At 44.9% G+C, this 26,276-nt stretch overlaps 1 pseudogene; it reads right to left on the minus strand.

Annotated features, from left to right (window-relative positions):
• Positions 1-13,480: 13,480 nt before the first annotated feature.
• LOC132693142 (small ribosomal subunit protein uS7-like) overlaps positions 13,481-26,276 on the minus strand; it is a 68,052-nt pseudogene continuing 55,256 nt past the window's right edge.

Genomic DNA, 26,276 nt, shown 5'->3' on the forward strand with positions numbered 1-26,276 from the left:
ACTTGAGCCAAAATCAAGAATTGCTTGCTTAACTGACTGAGTACCCCAGGTGCCCAAGGCATTATCATTTAGAATATGTCTAGGTTAGTATTACTTAGGTCACTGTGATATTATTTATATAAGTATTATGATCATCGAAATAGTAGGAAAGTATGGGATAAATAGGAAATTGGTCTATCTAAAGTAGAAGAATTAATTTTAAGCAATTATTTTTTCCCCTTCCCTCCAAAAGTAGGCTGATAGGAAGTTGCATCGTCATATACAATATGTATTTCATGTCCACAGTGTGTATCATGGCTGTAGCTTTGTTCCTGTTCGATATCTTTTATCTATAAGATTAAGTTCCATGAGGGCAGAAATGATACCTGATTTGCTCACCACTTTTGCAGGTCGCAGGTGCTTCATGGATGTCCGCAGAATGAGTGAGATGAAAAATGATCATGCACACTTCTCCCAGAATCTGCTTCTCTGGAGGTTTGCAAGGAAAGACTTTGGGTGTCAACCATTGGCCCAACGTGTGGCAGCTTTAGTCACCCTCAAAATGCCCTCAGATCTTAACATCGGTACATGAGTCTTTTCCAGCATTGATTGAACCACCAAATCGTGCAGGCCCATCTCGCCTAGTGCCACATGAGCAGCTTTATCTCACAAACCTTGGGAGGTAGGGGTTTTAAATACAGGCTTTGTTATTATTCAGTTAGGATGAGGCTCACGGGCCAGGAGACGATTGCCATTGGAAAGGTAGTTACTCACGTTTTCCAAGAAGAGGGGGACATCACACCACAGGGACCCATGCAGGGCAGCATTCGGGTTAGTCAGGAGGCAGAGGGACTGAGGGGAAAAGGTGTGCAGGAGCCTTTACAGTGGTTTCCTTGCGAAGGAACAGGCAAGGCAAGCTGATTTAGGATTGGTGAGTTGGAGTAATGTCAGGGCACTCTGGGACATTGGAGCTATTCCTAGCCATCTGGCACTTGGCCTTGGGGTGAATAGAGCAGGACATAGTGGCCTAGCGTGTGAGGTCTTGAGAGCAGAGGAAGTTGGGTGCACACATTCTGGATGGGTTGGCCTGCATATCAAAAGCATGCTCCCAGGAAAGCCCTTTACTGTCTCTAGGAACTGGCCGGCCCTGGGAAGGGTGGTCGTTGTAGAGTCAGCAAGGCCCTGAAATGTTAGATCATTGAAAATGCAGAAAACGAAAAGGCATGAACAATAAATACAGGGTGGTGCTTATTTATATTTTTCTGCCCAGGAAGACGCGGTTCTGAGAGGTTAAATGGCTTGATGAGGCTCCAACAGCAAGAAAGAGGAAAAGCAGTGGAATTCAGACTTCCGGATTCCTCTCTAACCCACTGTGGGCAGCCTCTGTCAGCAACAGTTATACCCTTTGCTTTGTATCGAAAACATCTCTTGTCCAAGAATCGTGCTATTCAGGACTCTCTTCAGTAGCCAGAGAGAGAACCCAAACTTAAATTAGTTGAAATGAATAGGGCCATTTATTGACCTCTGTAGTGGGAAGGACCTGGTTATGACTGAAGGCTATGATGGGGGATTTCTCCTCTACACTTACCTTTGCTTTTCTCTCATCTAGCTTCAATCTTTCCTCTTGCAAACTTTCTCTGTAAAGCTGGACCCCCAACTTCCAGAAGTTTCCGAAAATGTCTCCCGCCTTCACCACCTGAGAGGAAAGAACTCCTTTCCTACTGGGGGAGGATTGGGGTTGGCCTGACTCCACAGACTGATTCTTGTTACCTGACAAGTGAAGTACAACCATTACCCCATTTTAGACCATGAGTCCATTTGGGGGGAAGAGGGAAAAACGGAAAGAGATCTCTCACCAGAAAAAGGAGGTGGTGGTTATCTCAAATTATTGGATATCCGCCATAGGAAGATTTAGTAAAATTCAAAGTGCGATTCTCCGCTTCTCATCGATCAAAATTGGATCCTTATCAATTCGTCTGAGGCATATTTGCCAAAACAAGTTCCAGGGGTATCCCAGACGTCAGAAAATTGATGGGAAGAAAAAAAAAATCATAATGTCTTTTTCATCACACAGAAGAAAAGCAAATTTCAAGAAAATCAGCACAGTTGTGAATGGAGGCTGAATTCTGTTTCAAATAACCATGGATGGCAAGGAAAATAGAAGCAGTCAACAGTTTTAAGGAGCAAGTTTTTCTGGGCAGTGCGGCACCTGGGAGTTTGGCTTCTGAGAAGACCAGGCTGACCCTCACAGAGTCACATCTCGAATGAGGAGAATCAGGCTCCTGCAGCTATCTCCAGAGGTCAGTCAGTACAGGACAGGGACAAACCAGTTCCCTTTGCAAACCGGAGCCTCATCCACATCGGCGTTTCTTGGGAATCAAACCAACTTTCGACTTTTGTGGGCAATCGGGAAAAGTGCAGTCTCTGCTTGATTTAGTATCCAAGAGTGATTCCCTCCATGGGGCAAAAATTACACGGAGCGTTTTGTCTTTCTTGGTCTCTATCAATGACGAGTTCTTGCCCCATCCAGTGACCCCTCCCCACTCTCTTCCACACCCGCCTGTGATTTGCTTTAGTGGTTTAAGTCCAAGCCTTCATAAGACAAAGTTAGTATAAGGTTGGAACTCAAAGTGGGGTATGGAGGGCTTTGCACAGGAGCTCCCCATCTGGGGTCCTCAGTTCCTGGACCATCTGCAAAGGAACACCTGAAGGCTTGCTAAGCATTAAATGCATCAAAAAGTGCTACAGAAATCAGACATGAGCCAACGCCAAAGTAAAAAATGGTCATTGCACATAATGAATGGTTGCCTCAGCTTGTGGTTGAAATTGTAGCCGTTTCCAGGTGTGTGCATCCTTCGGGCAGATCAGAATTTCCAAGGAGCAGTGACATGGGCCATTGATTAGTACAAATGGTAATCCAGAAATTAAGTATTATTATCTAAAATGCATATTTTTGCATTTTGTGTTGTAAGCAGAGTATTTTTCAACGTAAAGCTCACGGAAGGATCAATCTTTGCAAGGGACTCTGATAAGAATTTGGAACTATTTGTGAAAGTTGCAGGCCCAGGCTGGTGGCTGTGATGTGATACAGTTGATTGCAATGGTGATGTAATGGTGATAATATGTATTTAGGGTTTAGCACATTTCTAAATGCTGTATCTTTGTGGGAGGAGAGGAGATTTCATTGTCTCAGATCCTTGAGGTCAGATAGTGAGAACCAAACGGGAAGGCATTTCTAGAAAGATCTTCGGGTTATATGGGAAAAATATACCAGCACTGAACTCCTTCACCCACAGAAAGTCCCCCAGTGAAATTCTGGGAGACCAGTTCGAGCAGGACATAGAATAACTATCAGTGTTTATTCTGAGGGCTCAGAAAATCACTTAGAATCCAAGGTGCAGGAAGTTTTAGAAACTCATCACATACAAGTTACTCATTTTTCAGAGGGGAGCGTGAACTGTACAGTGGAGGGTTTGGGAGGTGAAATAACCCAACCTCGATCAAGTGCTTAAAGCACAAGTGAGAAGCAGAACTAAGAGTGGACTTGTGACTCCTGGTGACACTGTCACCATCTTCACTGTCACACTCCAAGGGGATACATTACAGGCTTGTGTGAATTTGTTCTGTTTGACTCAAAATGACAAAGAGAACCGAAACGTGGAAGCTATAAAAGAGACGATTGATGTCCATGGAAACATTTTCTGGGAGTTAGAGCTGTACAAAGATGGAATGGGTCACCATTGTTCAAAATTTAGTAGGCAGTTTTGGAGAAGTGGTGAGTCCTCTCTCACTGCAAAGATTCCAGAAACGCATGAGCACTTGTGGGAAAAATCAGACAAGTTTCCCTCTCATTGGCTGTGTAGGTGGCAGGGAGGAGTTTAAGAATCACAGAATCTTACTGAATCTCAGTGGAAGTTTGGAAGAGTGGACAACTTTTGGTATAAGGACTAGGAAGTCAGGCGGTCTTCCATGATAAGCTCTCCATCCGCAGGGTTCATAAAACCTTGTGACAATTCTCAATGGTTACATCTACCCCATTGGGTTAGTATAGGGTACTGAGGAGGGATGTGTTCCCTAAGACCTCATGTAGTTCAAGTACAACTTCATCCAAGACTATTCTTGACAAAATATGGCAGACATTAAGAACTCAGCAAATAGTCACTATTCAATGTGTTGTTACCAGCTGGCCTTTCTTTGGCCATGAGACAAGTCATGAGAACATAAATTTAGTATGAGAACATACTTCATGAACATGCACTGTGATACAGTGATACACGTGGGCTTTGGAATCAGCCAAAATGCATTTCAAGTCTTGGTTCAAACATGTAACCGCTCAATGGCCCAATGACAATAGTTTACCTTTCTTGAACCCCCTGCCTTTTCATTTGTGTGATGAAGTAATAAGATGTGTCTCAGAGGGTACTCAGGGTGTAGGAAGGTGGTAGGCAATGCATCCAGCCCAGAGCAGGACCTCTCGGGTTAATACCCTTTTGTCAGCTCCATTGTTGAACGGCTCCAGTGGTTCAAAACATGTTTTTCTTTGTCCTGTTGAATAGCGTCTGTTTACTTACCTTCCACTGCTACCAATGGATCCTGGATGCAGCACTTATATTTTTCACACTACGCAATACTTCTGATATTTCTGCCTTACGCTCCCATATGGATCTTTGACGTCAGTGGGGCATAACAACCGATAGTTGACCGTGCCTGAGAATTCACAGTGAAGCCCTTTTACTTTGTATTTCTAGTGGTGACAGATCCTTAATAAATACAAAGGAGTGTTGCATTCTATTACAGAAATAAATACCAGCCGGTGGTATAAATGAATATCTTCTATATTGCGTTTCTCCAATTTGAGGATAGCGGTGCGATGCGTTATAAAAAGATCAATCATTTTGTCATTATGGTCTTCTTTGGCTCCAAACCAGTTTATTGGATTCTTTAGTTTCAAGTAACAATAAAATAAATTGCTTCTTATATTGAAAGGGAAAATATCATGTTTGAAACAGGATTGAGATTTTATGGCTGAGATAAAAATGAACCCATGGAAAATACAGGTTCTTATCAACGGGCCAGTGAATTATATGTGGATAAGGTCTATTCCTCCTCTTTCTACTGAGCCCCGATGAAGAGCCATTTGGGGCTTGATCTTCGAGGATGAAGGCTCAGCATTTGATTCAGATACTTCTTGCATTTTAGAGAGAAATAGAATGAAGACTATCATCTATTCTAATGCCCTTGATTTGCACGAGAGAAACTGAGATCCAAGTCCAGGCTTTGAAACAACTTCTACATACACATCATCGAGCCCCAGAGTTTCTCCCCTAACTTGATCCAACAGTCACGAGTATGGACTCACAAAGTTTTAAAGCCAGTCTGCAGCTTGGTGATTATCCGGTCATACTTATTTTACAGCTGAACAAAATGGGAGGTAAGTGAATCTTCAAGGTCACATGGAGATTTACCTGCAGATTTGGGGACAGGAGTCTGCTGGTTCTGGACCTTTCTAGATGATCCCATTTCCTCTCACAGAGTGCTAAGTACCTTGTTATGAAACGTGGGCAAATGCAGCAGAAAAATCAAACATCGGCCTTCCCCCAGAAGAAGTCACAATCTCAGGAGACAAGATGTCTCAGGGGACCAGCACGGAAGAACTAAGAGCGATGATGATGTTCTGCGTTCTTTCCTGCTTCCATCCCCATTCGGCGTGGCCCTGTACCCCGGGTTCTCAGAGACCCTCCTGTCATCTCAGCTTTCATCTCGACGCAATGCGCTTGTTGAGTTAACTTTTCTGTTTATCGCTTGTTTTTATATCCTTGCCACTTGGCAAGGCAATGCCTCACGCTTTTCAACCCATAAACTTCAGGACTGGAAGCTACTAAAAATACAGAAATGTCAGAAATTCAGAGCACTTGGAGGACAAGGAAATGGAGAAACTGCTTATGGAGCTTGATTCGTCCTAGCACACCTCTGTCATCCTGGCCTCTCCCTTGCCCTTTCTTTCTCTCTTAAATTTGTGGTGACATTTCAATTAAAACATTGACAGAAATCAAACATACATAATAAGCCCAGGAACACTGAACATTTGTGGATGGAAGCTGCATTTTTACTCACATGGAAACTCCCAGCTTGTGTGATTCATTTGTGGGAGTCATATGTGAGAAGGCTGGAAAAAAAGACTCTTAGAAGAAAACGGTGGGTGAAATCACGATCTTCAGAGAATAAGAGCAGAAGATGAGGTGGGGGAGAACCTGCCCCCTCACCTCAGCAAGGGCCCCACGAGTGACCACCGAAGGGCGAGGCCATACTCAGTGATATCTGCAGCAATCAACCTTCCCTGGGGGTAACGGGGACCATTAGGTCACCAGGTTGACCTTGTTGGCATAAACCAGCAGGATTGGTCCTGAGCACTTGGTAGCAAGACCTGCTTATGTTAGCACAGCCAGACCCACAGGAGCAGAAATGGTGGGGAAAGGGCTCTGAATTGGCACCATCAGGAGGGGCTGGACCTTGGCACACAGGGCCGCAGCAGGAAACCGATTAGACCCAGCCAAAAGAGCTTTCCCGTAAACATCCAGTATCTAGTAGAAAAAGAAAATGTGTGGGGGACGGGTGGCAACATCAGTCTCTGTGATTTTGCCGCAGGGGTTGAGGAGGGACACAGGGGAACGTATGTTCGTTACCTTTGATCATCACCCACTCCCTTGACCATCTCCCTGAGTATATGTGTCCAGGAGATTCCGGACTCTTGGAAGAGGGGGAGGCAGCAAGAAAAGAAGATGAGAAGAGGAAGAAAGAGTAGATCACTGTGGGGAACGTGCTATCTACAGAACGCTGTCACTGCTTGAAACAAAACAGCAACAACAAGAGGTGTCTCAGAGCTCACTGTTCTAGATACCGTGTTGGACACAGGGGCGCAGGCACATGGCTCTGTGCATTCCTTTGTCCTAGCTTTGTGTCTTATTTTAACTGTCTGTTTGCCTGCCTTTCAGGAGGCTGAGTTCCTCCAAGGCGAGGACCCTGCTCTTTGCATCGTGGGGTCTGCCTGGTTTAGTCTTGTTGCAGTGGAATGGCTGGGACACGAACCTGCAAGCAGAAACGACCTTGAGAGTGAAACAGGTGTTGTCACCATTTGCCCCTGGACCGTATGCCTCATCCAGGCCCGCAATTCGAGGAAGCCTTGCTCAATAAATGAGTGTTCACAAAATGAATGGACTTTAGGCCCATTCTTTGAGCTCAGGGCAGACCCTGAGACGGTCACTGAGTCCGCCCACTGGTGTTGATGGCTGAGGGCATTGTGACTCTATTCTGTGTCAGTTGGAACACCTTATTATTGTGCTGTGCAGAAACCCAGCAGGAGACAGACGGGTGTGAGACTAGGCGTTCTGCAGCCTGCCAGAGAACAGCAAGCCTCCACCTCAGGAGGAGCGTGATAAGAGGGTGAGTTGGTGGGATCTTTCTTGGCATCCGGGGCCTTTCTGGGGTGGATGTATATACTGAACTCACATCAGAATAACTGCAGAGAGGAAAAATAAAAGAAGGAGAAGAAGAAAAAGAAGCCAGACAAGAAAAGTGAGAGGGAATGAATACCCCTGCTAGAGACAATGACTAATTTAAGCAGGCTAAGAGATTTTTTTTTTTTTTTTTTTTTTTTGCCTGTTCCTTTTGCAAGGCTTCAGAACATTTTATGACAGCTCAGCAGGCAGCTTGGCAATGTCAGAAGAGACCTGGGGAGCAGTGAAGAAGTGGAACCAGAATATCACTGCTGAGAGCCTGGAGATGCTTTCTGGAATTTTCTACCCTAGAGATAAATAGGAGAGAAGAAAAACCTTCCAGGGAGGGTAACTTTCTTCCCTACTCCCATTCACTTTTACCAGAGGCAGAAAAGACAGGAGTAGACAGTCCCATTTGGTTGGGATTCTTCCTACATAAAAGAATCGGTTAGAAAAAACAAAAACACTTTTTCAGTCTGCTCATGGCGGGATCACTTGAGCGCAAAATGAAGGTGCCTGTTGAGAGAGAAAACCTTGCTCTTTCTAGCTCAGGTCGGCCCATTCTCTGAGCTCCTCTTTCCCACCAGCAGAACTAAGCTCCCTCAGTCTCCCCTGCCTTTTCTCTGCCATCAGCATTTCAAAGAGCCGCTCTGAGGCCCAAAGTGTGTGAGTTTCAAAGAAAGAGGCCACTCATTCATCGCCAGGCAGGGAGGAAAAAAGGGGTGGCGGTGGAGGTTCTGTCCTTCAAAGCCTCCCCGGAGGCACCTGCTCAGACTCAGGGGCTGGACGTCCGCAGCCGCGGTCAGTGGATCACAGTTTCTGCTTGCAAAGGAGCCGTGGGGTTTGCATCCGCGGAGTGGAGAAGGGCACATCTTGCGCCCCTGCCCTTTTCCCTTGGTTTCCTTTTCTTCTCCTCTCTACTTGGTTAAATATTTGATCTTGTGGCCCTTTGAGGACTGGCACACCTGCTTCCCTTCCCCCATCCCAATGCGATTCACAGGCCTGTGGTGTATACAGCCTTGGGTTGCTAGGCGACTCGACCGCGGTGCGCATGTGTGCGTTTATAGGCGTGCGCTGTCCGTGTGGCAGGTGTGAATACAGACCGTGCTGGGCGCCTAAAGCACGTGCTGTGTGCCAGTGCATGTGTATCGCACGTCTGTAGGTGCGACGAGCATTTATACGCTTTGCGTGCTGTGCAAGCGACGTGTGCGCTGTTCTTTGCGTGGCGCGTGTGATGTGCTTTTGATGCGTGTCATCTACGTGCTTATTGTGTTTTAAGCGTGGTGTGCGTGCCCGTGTGGAGGCTGTGTTAGCACGCGTGTGTGCCACGCGTGTATTGTCTGCCAAGTGTGGGGGGTGTTAGGCGCAGGACCCGTGTTGTACGTTTTGTGCGTGTGATGTGCCGGGCACGTGGGCTACGTGAGTGGGTCGCGTGCTGTGTGCGCGTGTCATCGGGAATGTGGCATCTGCGCTTTCTTCCGCTGCTCACCAGGGGTGAGTGAGCTCGAGCTTCTCTGTGTATCTCTTCAGCCTCGGGGCCTGGTGGGACGACATTCCTGCAGAGATCTCTGAGCAGCGCAGAAGATGGCAGGAGCCCTGGCTGAATGAGGGAATCGCTGATCCTTCTGGTTTCGGCCAGTTTATGGGCCCCTTCGTGGCCCGAATCCCCTCCCTGGAGCTGCGGTCCGCCCTCCCCCGTCGTCACTCCTCTGCCTTTGCTTTCCCACCGAGCTGTCAGCGCTCGCTGTCTGCACCCTCCTCGCTGCCCTGTCACCCTGCCACAAGAGAGGGAGGCGTCCCCACCCCTTCCCTCCGGACACCACCGAAAATGGCCTTCCTGTGACTTACAAAGAACTGTTTGGCCAAGTTCACCGGGCCCTTTCCCGTCCTTGGGTTACAGACATTAAACAACTGTAAGCATTGCTGAGCGTTTGCTCCCAATGGCAACCCTCTCCTCTTCTGAATCCTGCAGCAGTGAGCCGTCCCTCCTGCCCGCCTCCTGGCCCCTCCGGGGTCGCCCCCACCCTGCCTTCTTTTTCAGCCCGTGTTTGAAACACGAGCTCCCAGCTTTCCATCACGGTTCCCACATTTCAGCCTATTCATTTCTCCTGGCTGATCACAGTTCACACGTCCGGCCTCCCTTCCCTCCTCGCAGATGAGCCAGGAGTCCAGACACAGCCAAGACCTGAAGTTCCACGTCTGTCACGGGCATGACTATACATACTGCCACACCCCGGCCAGAAACCCAGGAGAGCGGCTTGTCATCTGTGAGGGGATGGGGATATGCTCCCCAGGGGGCTGTGGTGGGAATAAAATGGGGTAAGCGCACACAGATTCAGCCAACGCATCGCCTGGCTTTCACTAGGCCCTGAGAAAATCGTTCTCTCTTTCATCTGTCTTTAAAAAGCAGCGTGAAGGTTCACTGAGTCAGAGATCATTTGCACATGGGAATTTTTAGGTAGGATTTTAATAACAAGTGAACTAAAATGATGATTTTGAAATAATGAGAGTGAGAACTATCTCTCCAGCTCTGCAGAGATAATCACTTTGCAACCTCTCCTTTCTCGATGTTGGGAAATCTGTGGGGTTGAAGGGCAGAGATTGTTTTCTCAACTTTGCAGATGAGCAAACTGTGGATTCTGGGAGTTCTTCAGAGTCATCCAGCTGAGCTGGGATGTCAAGTTAGCTGCACCAGTTCTGTGTTCTTTCTGCCCCTATGTCCCGCCAAGGACAAGTAGTGCCCAACTAGCCAGACTGAGGAAGGGCCAGCCATTTCTGAGCTCAGAGCAGGGGTCAGTGGCTGAGTTAGGAGAGTGTAATCCCGGAAGGGTCCTTGATGAGGTAGAAGGTTGTGACAGCTTTTAAGAAATGGACACAGGTTTGGGATGAAGAGTGACACAGGCGTGCAAAGCAGGTGCTGTGACACCCAGAAAGTCCTAGATGGAGAGACAGCCTCGGAATGTGCAGCTGCTCCAAGGGTTATGGAGAATATGTTGCCTGTTTGTCAGTGATCATGCGTGGGTGAGTGAGTAGTACCTCAGCTCAGGTGCCGGAACAACTCAACACAACCAACCAAAAACACCTTTCGTGGTTTATTAAGTGAAGTCATATACGTGATCCGCCGTGGGCCCCGCAAACCATTCTCTGACATTTGAATCATCGTTATCATTGTTACTCCTTTTTTATGTGTCAGGAGAGTGTAAAGTTCAGAGCGGAGAATCTGTTAATGACCGTGTTCCAAGGTCAGAAGGACAACAGACATAAATCTGTAGACCTGAAATCGTTTTAATTCGTTTACCATGCCATATCTGGTTGTAGACCTTGCTTTCTCATTTGGGGCAGAGCCTGAACCTAACAGCCCTTTTACAAACGTAGATAAAAATAACCGCCCTGCCTACCCATGATATTGTTTCTGAAATCCACATTGACAACGAACCCGGAAACACTTTATAAAATTCAATGTAATATACAGACCTACAGAGTATTGATGTGAGTTTCCATTTCTGCAGCCTTTCTGTCCCTTGATGTTCAGCCTTATCTCCCGGAGGCTCCATATTCCTCTGCTGGCAGCCCCAGGCCAGTCAAGTGAACGAGCTGAGTCTGCTTCAGCCGTCAGCACTGTGTGTCCTTGGTTCCTGCACAGGAGGCTCTGGCTGATTGCAGTGCTGTACTCGGATCAGAAATGTCAGAATGTCAGCGAGGGAAATCAGATCTCCCGGGCCAAGCTACTCTTTTTGCAAGGAGGGCACACAGGTTTGCGGTGGTGAAATGCAACGTGCCCAAGGTCACGCAGATGGTTAATGGAAAAGCCATTTCTAATAAGCCATCTGTGTTTTGCTTTGCTAGACCTTTAGCCTGTCTTTAGGACTCTTCCATCCACATCACTGTATTCAAACAGAGGGAGAAAAAAAAAAGGATACTCAGACCCCTTGTTTTAAACTCTCAACTTCCTGCCCTCCAGCCATTGTCCAGGCCTAGGCAAGAGGTGGCAGGGAGGGAACGATAATGCTATCACCTCTTGGGAGGAGGGTATTATCAGTTAAGGGTGTTTTCTGTGTTGCTGTTGTCAGTACTTTGGCAAAGGAAACAGCCTTCTGGCTGCTTCTCTGAAAGGAGAACACTAGAGAGAGGGAAATGGGAAAGTAGAGAGAAAGATGTCCATGGCATAAAGGATCAGGTGAAGACAATGACAACAACAATAATCGACACTGGCTGAAGAATTGGTGTGTGCCTAGGTGTGTGCTTTACATATGTTGGTTAATCCTTGTGAAAACCTTGTGAGGCACTATTATTGTTCTCTTTACAGAAGGAGGCTTAGCTTGGCTGAGGCATGAGTAAAATGGCAACGCAGTAAAAGGAGAAGGGGAGACTTGAACCTGGGCCATCTGGTTTACCTGGGGCGGCTTTTGTTGGCCATGCATGACGCTATTCTGAGGACAAAGAAAGACACTATTCTGAGGACACTCTTCGGCTTTGGGGCTGCTTCGGATAATCAATTCATCCATGATGGTAGTACCAGTTAGCCATAGTGACAGGTGTGTAGAAGATGATCCAGTGGCCTCTGTGATTCACCCATTTTTTCATTTGACAGACATTAGCCTACAGGATTAGAAGTGTTAAGCAAGTAAGAAATGGTTCCCACTTGTAGTTGGCCTTCCTTGATCTTTGGCTCCTTGTTAGCAGGGGCGGACAGGATTGTAAGATGATCCCAGTGACCCTTGCCCTTGTGAGCCTCCTTCCCTTTGAGTGTGGGCAGAACCTATACATCTGATGAAGGTGAGGTTAGAGGGCGGGGGGGTGGGGGGAGCGGACACTGACCACTCTTGAGATTCTTGGTTGTGAAAAGATGGAGAGAAGAGGGGTGCCTAGGTGACTCAGTCAGTTAAGTGTCCAACTCTTGATTTTAGCTCAGGTTATGACCTCATGGTTCATGAGATCAAGCCCGATGTCGGGCTTTGTGTTGATAGCACACAGCCTACTTGGGATTCTTTCTCCCCTCTGTCCCTCCCCTCCTTATGTGCATTCTCTCTCTCTCTCTCTCTCTCTCTCACACACACACACACACACACACACACACACACACACACAAATAAAAAAACATGGAGAGAAGGAGTGAACCCGCATATGGGATGTATCTAGAGACACAGAAGACAGAGGACACTTGATGAAACCTAGGTCCTGATGGAGGTGGGATAAGAGGCTGGGCTGAGAGGACAGAAGAGATCACCCATGAACTGAAACCTTACTGCTTTGCTTGCATTCTCGCCGCTAAGTGTGGTTGAGACTGGAGAGAATCTCATTCGATCAAAAAGAATGGGAATGTGCAGGCTACCAAGCCTTGGTATAAAATCTGCAGTTTTTTGTGTTGACGTGTCATGTCATATACTTTCCCACTCATTAGCCTCTAATATAACCGTACCTTGAGAGTATGTGTCTGATGTTCACTCAGACTGCTGTAAGCGTCGTAGCTCTCTTCCTCCTGAGCATGAGCTACGATTGCACTTCTGTCTCCCCTGGCAGTCAGGAATGCTGTGTGGCTTGCTCCGGCCAATGAAATGTTAGTGTTTCACTTCTGGGAAAACACTTTAGAAGCAGTTCAAAATTGCCACGCCGCCTTTCCCTCTGCCACCGGTAATCCTCAACGGTTTAGAAAAGGCTCCTTTGACAGCCTGGGCTCTGGAGGGAGAACAAGCCAGAGCCATCTCCAGCTAATCCGTGGTGGGAATTTAATGTGAACAAGAGATACATTTTCGTTGTTTTCACCTGTTGGGATCTGGGGAGTGTTTGTTACTGCTGCATAATCGGGATCATCCTGACGCATGCAACCCGCGAGTAGAGAGCACTGGGCTCCCCATTACTGAGAGACTTCCAACCTGGTTGAAGGACACCACGCCAAGGGCACAGGGACACTAAAGGAACAACAACAAAAACAGCAACGCAGCAAGAAGCGTGGGAGCAACAAAAACAGTGGAAGCTCTACGCCCCTGCTCTCTGGGCATCCATGGCAATTATAGCCACGGCGAGGGACGCATGAGCTTTTCCAGCTCACTGTTCTCTAAAAGCCGGGACTGTCTATCCACATTTACTGTATCATTTCTCTGCAGCTTGTCCTTAGGGTGGAAGAAGAACAAGGGCTTTTATTAACACATTCCATTGGCTGGGTTTATGATGCTCTGCCTCACTCCCTCTGCCCTGGAGTGAAGTTGAATTATAAAATAGGGCCAGCCTTATCTTGGGCAGCCATGCAACAATGGTATCTGGAGGTGAGTGTTGAAATATGTCTTGGGGCTTTGGGAAATGTTTTCAATTCGACATTCTGGGATCATTGTCCAAAGATTCTTGATAGTGTCCTTTAGGAGTCACTGAATACAAACAGGAAAAAAAAAAGAAAAAAAAAGAAAATGGAACAACCTTGCCTGCAGATGCCTTGAACTAACAAGTAAGCCAGCAAAGGTTTAGAAAACAATTTTGTGGACCCGGTAAGGATAATGACTATGATTATATGTATATACCATATAAAATATTAATACTTCTTGTAATAATGCATATGCAAATAGATTTACATATTTTGGAGCTCAGAGTCATTTAGTAGAACACTACCTGGGTATTGAAAGACCTGGAGTTCCAGCTCAGCTGAGGAAGTTCAGCTCCTCAGCTCAGGAAGACTTGGGCAAATAGTTGAGCTTCCTTTCCATTCCTCTGACCTGGAGATCTTTACGTTCTAGAGAGCTGAAGTCTGAAGGTTTACTCTTTTTTTTTTTTTTTTTCAATATATGAAATTTATTGCCAAATGGGTTTCCATGAAGGTTTACTCTTATAGTGGAAGAGCCTTCCACGGGCTTTCACCTCATTAATGGTTGTCGTTCTTTCTGAGGATGTTTCAGAGATATTTCCACCAACTACTGCTAAAGGCAGAGAGGTAAGAGAGAGACTCCTTTGGCAGGTATTTCCGGTTACAGCCCAAAGCCATATTTTGTGCATTAGTTACTCTTTGCTGCATTACAAATTATGTCAACAACAAACTTTTATCATCTCATCGTTTCTGTGGGCCTGAAATCTAGGTTCGTCTCAGCTGGGGTCATCCGATCTCTCGTAATTAAGGGGTCAGTTAGGGTTTCAATCACGTCCAGACTCCACTGTGCTTCCAGATTCATTCGCCTTTCCCTCTGCCCCTCATTCCTCCATCCCTTGTGGCTGGTATGACTGAGCGCTTCAGCTCCCTGCCGGCTGCTGCTTGCCAAGTGCACATCTCTGGACGGCAGCTGACCACGGCAACAGGCTTCACCGGGGTGATTACGTGAGGAGAGAGAGAAGGAAAGTCACAGTGTCTTATCCTCTAACCTCAGAAATTTTTATCCCATTGCCTCTGCTGCATTCTATTCTTTAAAGGAAAGTCACGAGGTCTAGGAGGGGATTACACAAGATGTAAACACCAGGAGGTGGGGATCATCGAGAACCATCTCAGAAGTCTACCAATCATGCACTGCAAGCCAGATGTGCTTTGGAAGCTTTGTGTTTTATCTTTAAAATCTATGCCTATGTGCAGTTTATGGTAAATCATGTCTTGTTTATTTTAACAGAAGGGTAATGTTTTTGAATTATTTATGATCAGGAAAAAAGGCTTTTCTGGGAAGAGGCACCTTGTTTATCCAACACTTTCAGTATGCCAGGTTGCAGGCATAAGCTTCCATTGGAGGATCATGGCCTTGGGTCATTTCCTGATATCATCAATTCCAATCTCATCATTTATATAGAGAAGAAAACTAAGGCCAGAAAGAGGGAGTGATTTTCTCATGATCACACCTGTGAAGGTAATGTATCTTAACTCTTCTGAATATCCTCGTAGAGTGATTTGGGGGTTTTGGGTTTGGAGTCAGGAGAGGTTTCCTCAAGACCTTGCTTTACTATGTAAAGCACCCACACCCTCCAGCATTTATACTGTATTCCTCAACGCCCTCCAGCAGGGTCCCACACATCGTGACATTCTTCCTGTGATGCTATGAGGTCTCAGACTCCTGGCACACCCCTGGTCACATTAAGATGTGCTCAAAGGGTCCGCTCCATGTATCCTTTTTTCTTAACATGGAAAGTATTGGCCACGAGGATCCCATTATCACCATAAACACATTTTTTTTTTTTTTTTTTTTTACTGCAATCTCATAGAGTGAGCTCTCTCTCTCCTTGAATGGCCTCATCCAAGCCCTCATCTGTGTTCTCCTGATTTATGGTCATAAGCTCCGAACAAATCCCTTGACTCCAAATTATTTTCCAATTCAATACATTCTCCTCCCTGTAGTTTGGGTAGGTTTATTATTATTATTATTATTATTATTATTATTATTAAATTTTAAAGATCTTACTGACTTTGTACAACAACTCATGCATCATGCAGCATCCAGTCTAGCAGATAGAAAGGAGCTCCAGGAAACTGTACAAAGCGAAATACTTTTCTGGGTAGAAGGGAGTGGGAACAAGGAAGTTATACTAGACAAAAAAGCAGATTGGTTATTGCAAGGTTACTTTCCTGTGGAGGATGGCAGTGGTCTACCAGGCAGTTAGCTAACTAGTGGTGATCAAGCAATTCCTGACTGGTTTAAGATTCCATTCTTGGGAGAGCTGAAACTAATTAAGTTTGGTGATGTGAGGATTAGCATAAGCCACTCCATTTTGGGTCTGCTGTCTTGTTTTCAAAAGTGGGTATAAAATAGTACTTGATATTTGATTCCTTTTCCTTTTTTTTTTTTTATTTCCTAGTGAAATTGAGACTCATTGCTCTACTTTTTTAAGTTTTTTTTTTTTTTTGAAGTCATCTCTATACCCGGCATAGGACTCGAACTCATGACCCTGAAATGAAGAGTTGCATGCTCCACCAACGAAGCCAGCCAGGTGCCCCTCTTTGCTCTACTATTTTTCAAAATTTTGATTCAAGTTTGTTAACATATGATGTAACATTGATTTCAGGAGACGAATTTATTTATTTATTTATTTACATTTTATTTTTTAAAATTTACATCCAAATTAGTTAGCATATAGTGAAACAATGATTTCAGGAGTAGATTCCTTAATGCCCCTGACCCATTTAGCCCATCCCTCGTCCCACAACCCCTCTAGTAACCCTCAGTTTGTTCTCCACATTTATGAGTCTCTTCTGTTTTGTCCCCCTCCCTGTTTTTATATTATTTTTGTTTCCCTTCCCTTATGTTCATCTGTTTTGTCTCTTACAGTCCTCATATGAGGGAAGTCATATGATTTTTGTCTTTCTCTGACTGACTAATTTCACTTAGCATAATACCCTCCAGTTCCATCCTCGTCATTGCAAATGGCAAGATTTCATTCTTTTTGGTTGCCAAGTATCACTTACATACAACACCCAGTGCACAACAAGTGCCCTCCTTAATGCCCATCGCTGGGTAGGTTTTGTTTTTTTAATGTCTTTATTTATTTTGAAGGAAAGAGAGAGAGAGAGAGAGTTGCAAGTGGGGGGTGGAGAAGAGAGAAAGGTAGAGAGAGAGAACCGCAAGCAAGCTCAGTGCTGGCAGCATGGAGCTCGATGCAGGGCTCAATTCCATGAACCGTGAGGTCATGACCTGAGCCGACCGAGCCACCCAGGTGCCACGGGGTTGTGTTTTTCCAGTAGGTCTCACTCCCCTCTGAAAGCCCATCAATCTCTTCCCATTGTCTCCAAAGATGCCCATTTCTCAGGTAGGCCAAATAGGGTCTCCATGGTAGGGTCTCTGTCTTTTTTGCAGCTTTATCTCATCCCTCATTTGGGCATGAACCCTACTCCTCAGCCGAGCCGCAATTCTTGAACATTCCTGAAAAGGCAGAGCTGTCTTCAGCCTTCATCCATGCGTGCCCTCCGCTCTGAGGCCCCTTTCCTCATCCTTCTTCTCTCTCTCACTCATGTGTCGAGATTGACCTCAAACATCATGTTCTTGGAAGCCTTTTTGCGGTCCTTCTTTCCCACGCTGTCTCTCTTACCCATTCTCTGTGCTCCCCCTTCACCCATTGCCATCAACACCCAGAGTAGGAACGAACCTCCACAAGATGCTCAACAAAAACCACACGGCAATGAGTTATTAGGGTATCGTTATCCGAGTTGTTAGGACACCTCAAATATGTGCTAAGTGTAGTATATTTATCCTATTTTTCTCCCAGTAACTGTAAGAGCTTTATGAGGAGAATGCCATTCATAGTGGTTGAGATGCACCAGGCCCCACAGCTTGCCAAGGGCAGAGCTGGGATGCCAGCCTCAGTCCATCTCATATTCTCCTACTGTCGTAAATGTCTGAGCTTTGAAAGTTGGAGTAAATAATCAGGTTAGCCTGAATCAGCATGAACTTTGGAACATTGTCTCTGCAATACTCTCGTGAATGCCCTTGTGGTTGATCAAATTTGTGCTACATTTGCTGAAAACCAGAAACTTCCACTCTCCTAATTCAATTTGAGGATTCATTTGAAATGGCTCCAGGAGGGTGGCTACTAGAAACATGGTGTGGGCATCACACAGAGCTCTCCTCCTGCTTATCTCTATAAAATCTTTATAATTGCCTTTGAAATGTTCAATGGTCTGGTCCCTTCATCTAGACTTGGGCTGTCAGCTGTTTACAACGGTGGTTCTCAGACATTAGTGGCCACCCGTGGTGTTTGTTAGAATACAAATTGCCCGACTCCCAGGGTGTCTAATTCAGGAGTCTGAGATGGGGGTGCGAGACTTGGCTTGTCTAACGTGTTCCCAGGTGATGCCGATGCTACTGGTCCACGGGCCATGGATCATCTATTGAAAACCACTGGTTTGCAGAAATTGGCTGGGAATGCTAGGGGAAGGGGGCCAATTGCTACACACCAGTGGCTTTCAATAGATGATCCATGGCCCGTGGACCAGTACGTCAGCATCCCTACAGGGTGCTTAGCTTAGATAATGCTTCTCCCACATCGAGAAGCTAGCAACCGCTCCTCATTTGCTCATCCCAGCCAGCCTGTGTACCTAGCAGTTCAGAGTGAGGGTTTAGGGTTGTCTCCACACAATTCTGTTCACTGCCTCACGTTATTATTATTATTATTATCCAAATCTGGATATATTTTTAAGTTTACTTATTTATTTTGAGAGAGAGAAAGAGAGAGAGAGGGGAAGGGGCGGAGAGAGGGAGAGACAGAATCCCAAGCAGGCTCCATACTGTCAGTGCAGAGCCCGGCCCAGGGACTTGACCTCACGAACTGGGAGGTCATGACCTGAGCTGAGATCAAGAGTCAGACGCTTAATAGACTGAGCCACCTAGGCACCCCCCCCCCACCACCACCCCCCCCCCCGGCCAAATCTGGGTATTTTTTTTCTTAAATCAGATTATATATATCTTCATTGTGTAACTCAGATTTACCTGGGACATCTGTTAGAAGTATCTGAAGTAACACAGGCCTGTCTATGAGCTTCTAGAAAGTCTCATTTCGCCCTCCATTCCACACTTAACATAGCCACAACTACACTTTTTTCTGTCCTCTTATTAACTGTGAGAGAGTCCCTCCATCTGTCTAATATGAGTATTTTGCATACCTTCCCTCTAGAACCTTGTTAAGGTTCTTATTCCCTCAACTAGCACTTTCTGTCTCTTTCTATGAGCCGCTCCTTCCTTACCTTGCCCTCATCAGGATATAAACGTGCTCAAGCCTTTCCCACGCTAGAAACGAAATCCTAAAGACACTCTTCTCCACTGCTTCAGCTGCAAGACTGAAGACAAATTTTGGTAACTGGGTAATCCACAGCCCAGAAATTGTTGACACTTTTGAAGGGAGGTACGGTTATCTGGGGGAGCCCTACTGGTTTTAGATACAGCAATAGTGACCTTTTTTTTCTCCCAGGAAGAAAGAATAAACGTGCCAGATTGGAAAATGGTGGAGAAATGGAAAGGAACGGGCTACTGTTTGCGTGATCTGTGGTTGTACACAGAACATGCTTGAAGGTGCTAGTGGGAATTTCAAGAGAAGGCCGATGGATGTTTCCCTCAGAACTTGTGCAAGAAAAAGTCTCCCTTGTTTCAATCTGAAGTGTCGGTGCCTGAGTGGCTCAGTTGCTTAAGAATCTGACTCTTAGGGGGACGCCCGGGTGGCTCAGTCGGTTGGGCGTCCAACTTCAGCTCAGGTCATGATCTCACGGTCCGTGAGTTCGAGCCTCACATCGGACTCTGTGCTGACAGCCCAGAGCCTGGAGCCCGCTTCAAATTCTGTGTCTCCCTCTCTCTCTGCCCCTCCTCTGCTCATGCTGTGTCTCTCTCGGTCTCAAAAATAAATAAAAACATTAAAAAAATTTAAAAAAAAAATCTGATTCTTGGTTTGGCTCAGCTCATGATCTCACACTTCGTGAGATCTAGCCCAGTGTCAGGCTCTGTGTTGGCAGCACAGAGCCTGCTTGGGATCCTCTCCCTCTCTCTGACCCTCCACTGCTCATTCTCTCTCTCTCTCTCTCTCTCTCTCTCTCTCTCAAAATAACTAAATAAACAAACAAATAAAAAATGCCATTAGTTTTAAAAACAAACAAACCCAAATGGATCCTCTGGGTTTTCTTGGCCTGTACATTTTATACAAACATGGAAAAGTACAGTATTCTGGAAGGAAATGTGGAGGGGTGTGAGTTAAAACCCAGGTGCTTCCATCCATGGGCCATGTCAGTCGTTATTCCCCATCTCGCTCCCCTCTCATTGAGGCTATCAGAAAGAGTTGGCAACATTACTGACCCCGGTTCTCAGTGTCCAGTTTTAAGTTGGCTTCAATAGAGTCTCTACCCACAAAGGCAGCCCTGATGGCTTTGGAAGTAATTCAGAAATGACCCCTTAATTTTCAAATTCACTTGACTTACGTCAGCCCCCCATTTTGCCGAATTTGCCTACTCCGTCCGACCCTGTTGAGGGTTCTCTTCTTCAGGAAACTGTATTTTCTCTTTTCTTTCACGCTCCTCTTGTGCCCATAGTCATGGTCCTCCTTCTGCCCGTTCCCCGTCCTTGTGGCCTGCTTCTCATGCTTTCCTGTCATTAACTGTATTGCTCTGGGTTTTGTCCCTGGTCCCTTAATGATTGGTCTGAATTCCCTGGAAAAAATGCTTGTGGCTTTCACTCCACCAATAAACTGCCTCCCGGTCTGGTCACTCACCAGGTCAATGGTTTACCCTGTGAGGCATTTTGAAACTGTGTGAGGATATTTTTGAATTTCATGATGAGTGAGGGAAGAGAGCTACTGGTATTTAGAAGGCAAGACCCAGGAAGGCTAGGCATCCTGCAACGCACTAGATGGTTTCGCCCACATAATAAAGAATCATTCTAAGTTCTGCATGATTTGGATGTCCATTCTGCCATTCATGTAAGTAAAAAAACAAAACAAAACAAAACAAAACAAAACAAAAACGTATTGTCATTGTGTGGACCCAGGATATATGCTTGTTTTCCATAAAATCCCAAGGGATTTTGTGTTCCCTTTTGGTATACTTTGGATTCCCAGGAATGCGATGAGTGTGTAAATCCATAAGTAACTGTATTTTTCTTTTTTTCTGGACTTTACTCTGAGTAGCCAGTCTGATCACTGTTTGAAAAATCATATTAATGATGACAGTGTTGTTCATATGATTTGTCTCTAGCATACCTGTATCCGCCTGCATTAAAAAGGATTCTACCTATTTATACCAATGTGCCTCATTATCCCTTTTTTCAAAATGCCACATATTAAAAAAGAAAACCCATCGGTATTCATCTGGAAATTATATTAACTTAAAAAAAAAATCGCAGCCTGTTATTCTTGCCTTCCCTCAGAAGGCTAACCCCAGACAACTAGAGGAGGGGAAGGGAAGGGAAGATTCATCATGAAAAATGATCAGTATTAGAGAGCATTCATTAGGTACCGGGCACTGTTTTAAGGACCTGGCATATTTTTACTCAGTCCTTATACTAACTCTAAAGATTTTTATTATCGCTATTCCCATATCATAATTGTACACTTCGGAAAGGCTGAGGAAGTCTCCCAAGGAAGATAACTAGTAAGTGTAGGTCTGTGATTTGAACCAAGAGTCCATGTTCTTAAAGCACCGTCGATACTAATGTTGAGAGAGGCAGCATCCTCAGGAAGGAGCTCAGAGTATGGGAGATCAGGGCAAATCTGGAGGAGGGCAAATATCAGCATTCCAGAAAGTCCTAGAGAGAGAACACCTCACATCAAAGAAGGGCTTATAAAACCACTCCCGTATATTGAGACGCCAAGGTATTATTGATGATTATTACATAAAGCTAAAGTCCACATCTGAGGCTTCCTGCCACATATCCAAGGGTTCAATCTAGTATAAATTGTGCCTAGTGCTGTGTTTCACCTGCTCAAGTGATCCAAAGCCTTCCACCCATTCTTTGTGCAGAATCCTTTTGTGCTGGTGCATTATCCTCAATTCTTTCCATGACCTTGCTTCTCCTTCCTGGCTCCAAAGGGTTAATAACGTGGTGACAAGTTTATCAAAGTTGGTTTTTCCTTTGGGCTCCACCCTCCTTCTTCCCCCAGACTTCTAGTACCATGGCCGAGGTGCTAACCTCTGGATTTTTCGTTTAGCTAGGATGAGGCAAAGAATACTGCCACAATTTCTTCTGTATCCAATGGAATGAGAACTGGTCGAGTGGGTGTCTCTTAAGATTCTTTCTTGCTTTAATGACGAACAATTTATTTTTTTTCAGCTTGCAAATGGTCCCATAATTTAACTTAATAGTGTTTATGACAATATGTAATAAATACCATAAAAAAGTAGAAGTCATTCTGGGTGTGTTAGCTCATTAAAATGAATACTTGCTAGATTCTGTAGCAAGCTTTGGAAACATGGTGCTAACTCATGTAAATTGCCATGACAAATGTGCTTTAAGACCAATAAAGTGTGTCCTGATTCATTAATAGTCAGATCCAACATCTCCCTGTTGGTTCCCAAGAAAAGTCGAGTGGAGATCGGCAGAAGAGAAATTGCTGTCCGCATTCTGCCACCCTTCAGGCATTCTGATTAGCACGTGTGATTTGGCGACTGTCTTTTGTGACGTTAGGCACCTGCAATGCCGTCCTCCTGTTTTTGATCTTGCAAGCTCTGAAAAGGCCTCAGAGCTCAGCACGTTCATCCTGCCGATGCCTGATGTGGAGTCTTTGGATTTATGCAGACTCCCCAGTCTCCTGGCTCAGGAAAAAAAAAAAAAAAAAAAAAAAAAGATGCTTTCTGGGCTCAGAAGGGGGCTGCCAGATTAAGCACAGAACAGGTGAGGGGCAATGGAGCCAGTCCAAACAGCAAACTAGCGTATCTCCTGTCTCAGAAACACACTGAAGCCACAGGCATAAATATGCAATAAAGCTGCACTGAGGGGAGGCAAGCTCATGTTTTATAATGTATTTATGTCTTACACAGCATCTGAGATTGCAGGCACAGTCCAGACTGTGGTTGTAGTGTTGTTGTTGTTGTTGCTGTTGTTGTTGTTCTAGGAAAAAAAAAAAATCACCTCCCCCTTTACCTCCTGAAAATACAATTTTGGATTGTACGAATGGCTTCGCAAGACGTTAGATATGTTGAAATATACCTTTGTTCTGACTTGTGCTCTCAAGCTTTGCTGCTGAATTTTACTTTATACAAACTGCTTCAAGAACAAAAGATCGGAAGATTTGTTCAGCAGGACCGTTGTCTCTAGACCTCAGCTATCTGTGGAAGGTCTCACCTCTCATCCTTTTACAGTTTACAAAGTTGACCTTCCCTACTGCATCCGATATGGATGCTGAGTCAATCTGTGGAGGATTTTAAGGTTTAACGCACAAGCATTTTTTTTTTTTTTTATTAAATCCTGATGAAAACCTTCTGAGGGGGCATGTTGCCCAGTTTCCGAGCAAGAAAGATGAGACGCAGGGTAGCTAAGGTCACAGACATCACAGCTAAGGTCACCTAACATCACAGGTGATAGACATGGACACTCAGCTCATGTCTTCTCATTTCAAATCCCATATTCGTCTTAACTCCTTTAACGTGTCTTTGGCATAAAGGGAGAACTTCCTCTTTCTTTTGGTACTTCTGTCTCCTTCTTTTCAGTTCTTCTTGGGAGTTGACCTTGATGAGCAGAAGCTGTCCACACTGACACTGGCTCCTGTCATCCTGTCGTCACAGAAGACAGATCTATGCCAGACCCTACTCAACAAGCAGCCAACTTTGCCTATTTGGTGCAGAATTGGCTATGCGTCTGGGAAGATAAAAGGACCTCTAAGACTGAGTCAGTCAAAATATTTTATGGAGTGCCTACTATGTGCTGGGCATCTGGTGATTGCCTTTAAGAGTATTTGGAGCAATCAGACTTTTATCAATACGTCTGTCCACCACCTACCCAGATCCCATCCGATCGTCCATTTAGCCATCCACTCATCCAATCATCAATCAGTTTAAGTCATTTAAGTGCTAAATCATATGCAATAAGGCCCCCCTTCAAAGAAAGAAAATAAAGGAGAAAAAACCCAGAAACCTCAACAACAAACAAGTAAAACCTGTCTGGGCTTAATATATTCAAATAAGACTAAGAATTATCTTCTTGAGAGCTTATTTCTCCCATTTATGCTTTCTTCATCTGAGTAGAAGACAGCTACTCGTTCAACAAATTTATATCCATAATATATGTTGAGTTTGAATAGTGACCACAACTGGAATTACCTTGGCATATTGGACTGCTTTTCTTTTTGGCATTCTTATACCCTATATTTCATGCCAATGAATACAGCTGCCCTCCAATATACTCCTCAGAGTTTTTATTCCCTTTCTTCCTGAGATGCAAAATCCCAGTCAAGAAGGAAATGCTTCGACAGTCACTTTGAAAGCTTTCTTAAATGTAGATTTACTGCGATCTCTAGTCATGACACAGCTATCAGCCTATACTAGCACACCTATTCCGTGTAATTGAATACTTAAAAAATGAAATATGCTTCATAAAATGCAGGTGTAGGATCAATTGCCATAAGCCAGGTTTTTTAAAGAAGCACTCCACCAAGATTTACTGGCATTGATTTGATGTGATTTATTTTATTTTTCATTACATTTATACTTCAATTTCACCACTTCAATTTCTTATTAAGAGATCGCATAAAAATAAGTCTTTATGCAAAGGTCTCAGTTTAAACGACAAATAGACACAAATCTGTGAATGCATCATTGTAAAAATGAAATATTTACCCCAAATAGAGGCAACGAATAAGAAGAGCTAATGTTTACTGGGTCCTTATTAAGTATTTATTAAGTATCAGGCATAAGGTACATGTGCATTATTAATTCATTTATCTTCACAACTGTGTTTTTTTGTTTGTTTGTTTTGTTTTGTTTTGTTTTTAATTTCAACAATACCTTGACCCCATCTTACAGGCAGTCAGGACGTGTGGAAGTTACGTAATCCATCCAAGGATACTGAGCTCGTCAGTGCAGAGCAGGGATTCAAAGCCAGGCTGTCTGAGTTCTACTGTTGTTCTCATTAAGGAGTCTTGGGCTCATCAAAGCTCAGTCCATACCTAATATGTGAAGAAGCTTCCTTTTCCCCTTTCTTTTAGTTTCTTTCCTCAGCAAGGACAGAAATACCCAGGGATTGTTTAAAACACATTAGATATCAAAGAAAGCCAAAGGTTGGCTTCCCTGTGTCTAGAAAGTATTGAAAGAGGCATTTCTAGGAGGGAGTGGAATATGAGAGTTGGTGGGACCCTGGACATGACATTTGGAAGGACGAATAGAGGGGCACCTGGGTGTCTCAGTCGGTTAAGTGTTCAACGCTTGATTTTGGCTCAAGTCCTGATCTCACAGTTTGTGAGCTCGAGCCCCAAGACAGGCTCCATGCTGACCTCGCAGAGCCTGCTTGGGATTCTCTCTCTCTCTCTCTCTCTCTCTCTCTCTCTGCCCCTCACTCATGCTCTCATTTTCTCTCTCTCAAAATAAATAAATAAGCTTTAAAAAGGTAATTTTAAAAAAGGAAGGACAAAGAGAAAAGAATAAAATGAATTTTTCACTACAGCAGTAGCCCATTTGTGATCAAGTGAAAGTGATAAGGGATAGTATGAAATAGACAAAGTTTGGTTGAGAGTGCAGCTGGATTTAAAGTGATAGTTATAAAGGTAAAAAGAAAACTCTGAGAAAGAGTCAGTGAGTACAGACATCTGTGCATATTGACAAAGCCGGGATCACTGGGCTAGTGGGTGTGAGGGCTGCGTTCCTCTGGTAAGCGATGAATTATATGGAAGGATGGTGGTGGTGCAGGATCTAATATCCCCACTAAATCCTGGACTTGAGTGTACTAGGACTTGGCTTCTGTTACGTGACGCGGGTGCTCTCTGCCTGCTCATGGAATGTTAGGCTCCCTAGAGAATTATTCCCCAACTTTGTCACTTGGCAGATGCGTTTCTTTCCTCGGGCTGCTGTAGCAAAACCGCAAACCTGATGGCTTACAAAACAGAAGCACCGTCTCACGCTTGTGTCACCTCGCAGCCTCCAGTCGAGACGTTGGTGAGGTTGGAGCCTTCTGGAGGCTGTGAGGGATAATCTGTTCCAGCCTCTCTCCTCGCCTTCACCTGCTGTGCTTCGTAGACGTATCGCTCCAATGACTCCCTCCATCGTCACGTGGCTGGCTTCCCTCTGTGTGTCCCATGTCTTCACGTGGTGTTTTCCCTATATGTCCCTGCCTGAATTTCCCTCCTCGTATAAGGTCACCAGTCATATTTGATTAAGGCTCACTCTAATGACCTTATCAACTTGCTTAAATCTGAAAGACCCTATTTTCTTTTTTTTAATATACAGTTTAT

The sequence above is a fragment of the Panthera onca genome, chromosome B1 (assembly GCF_046562875.1).
Source record: "Panthera onca isolate mPanOnc1 chromosome B1, mPanOnc1 haplotype 2, whole genome shotgun sequence".
NCBI lineage: Eukaryota > Metazoa > Chordata > Mammalia > Carnivora > Felidae > Panthera > Panthera onca.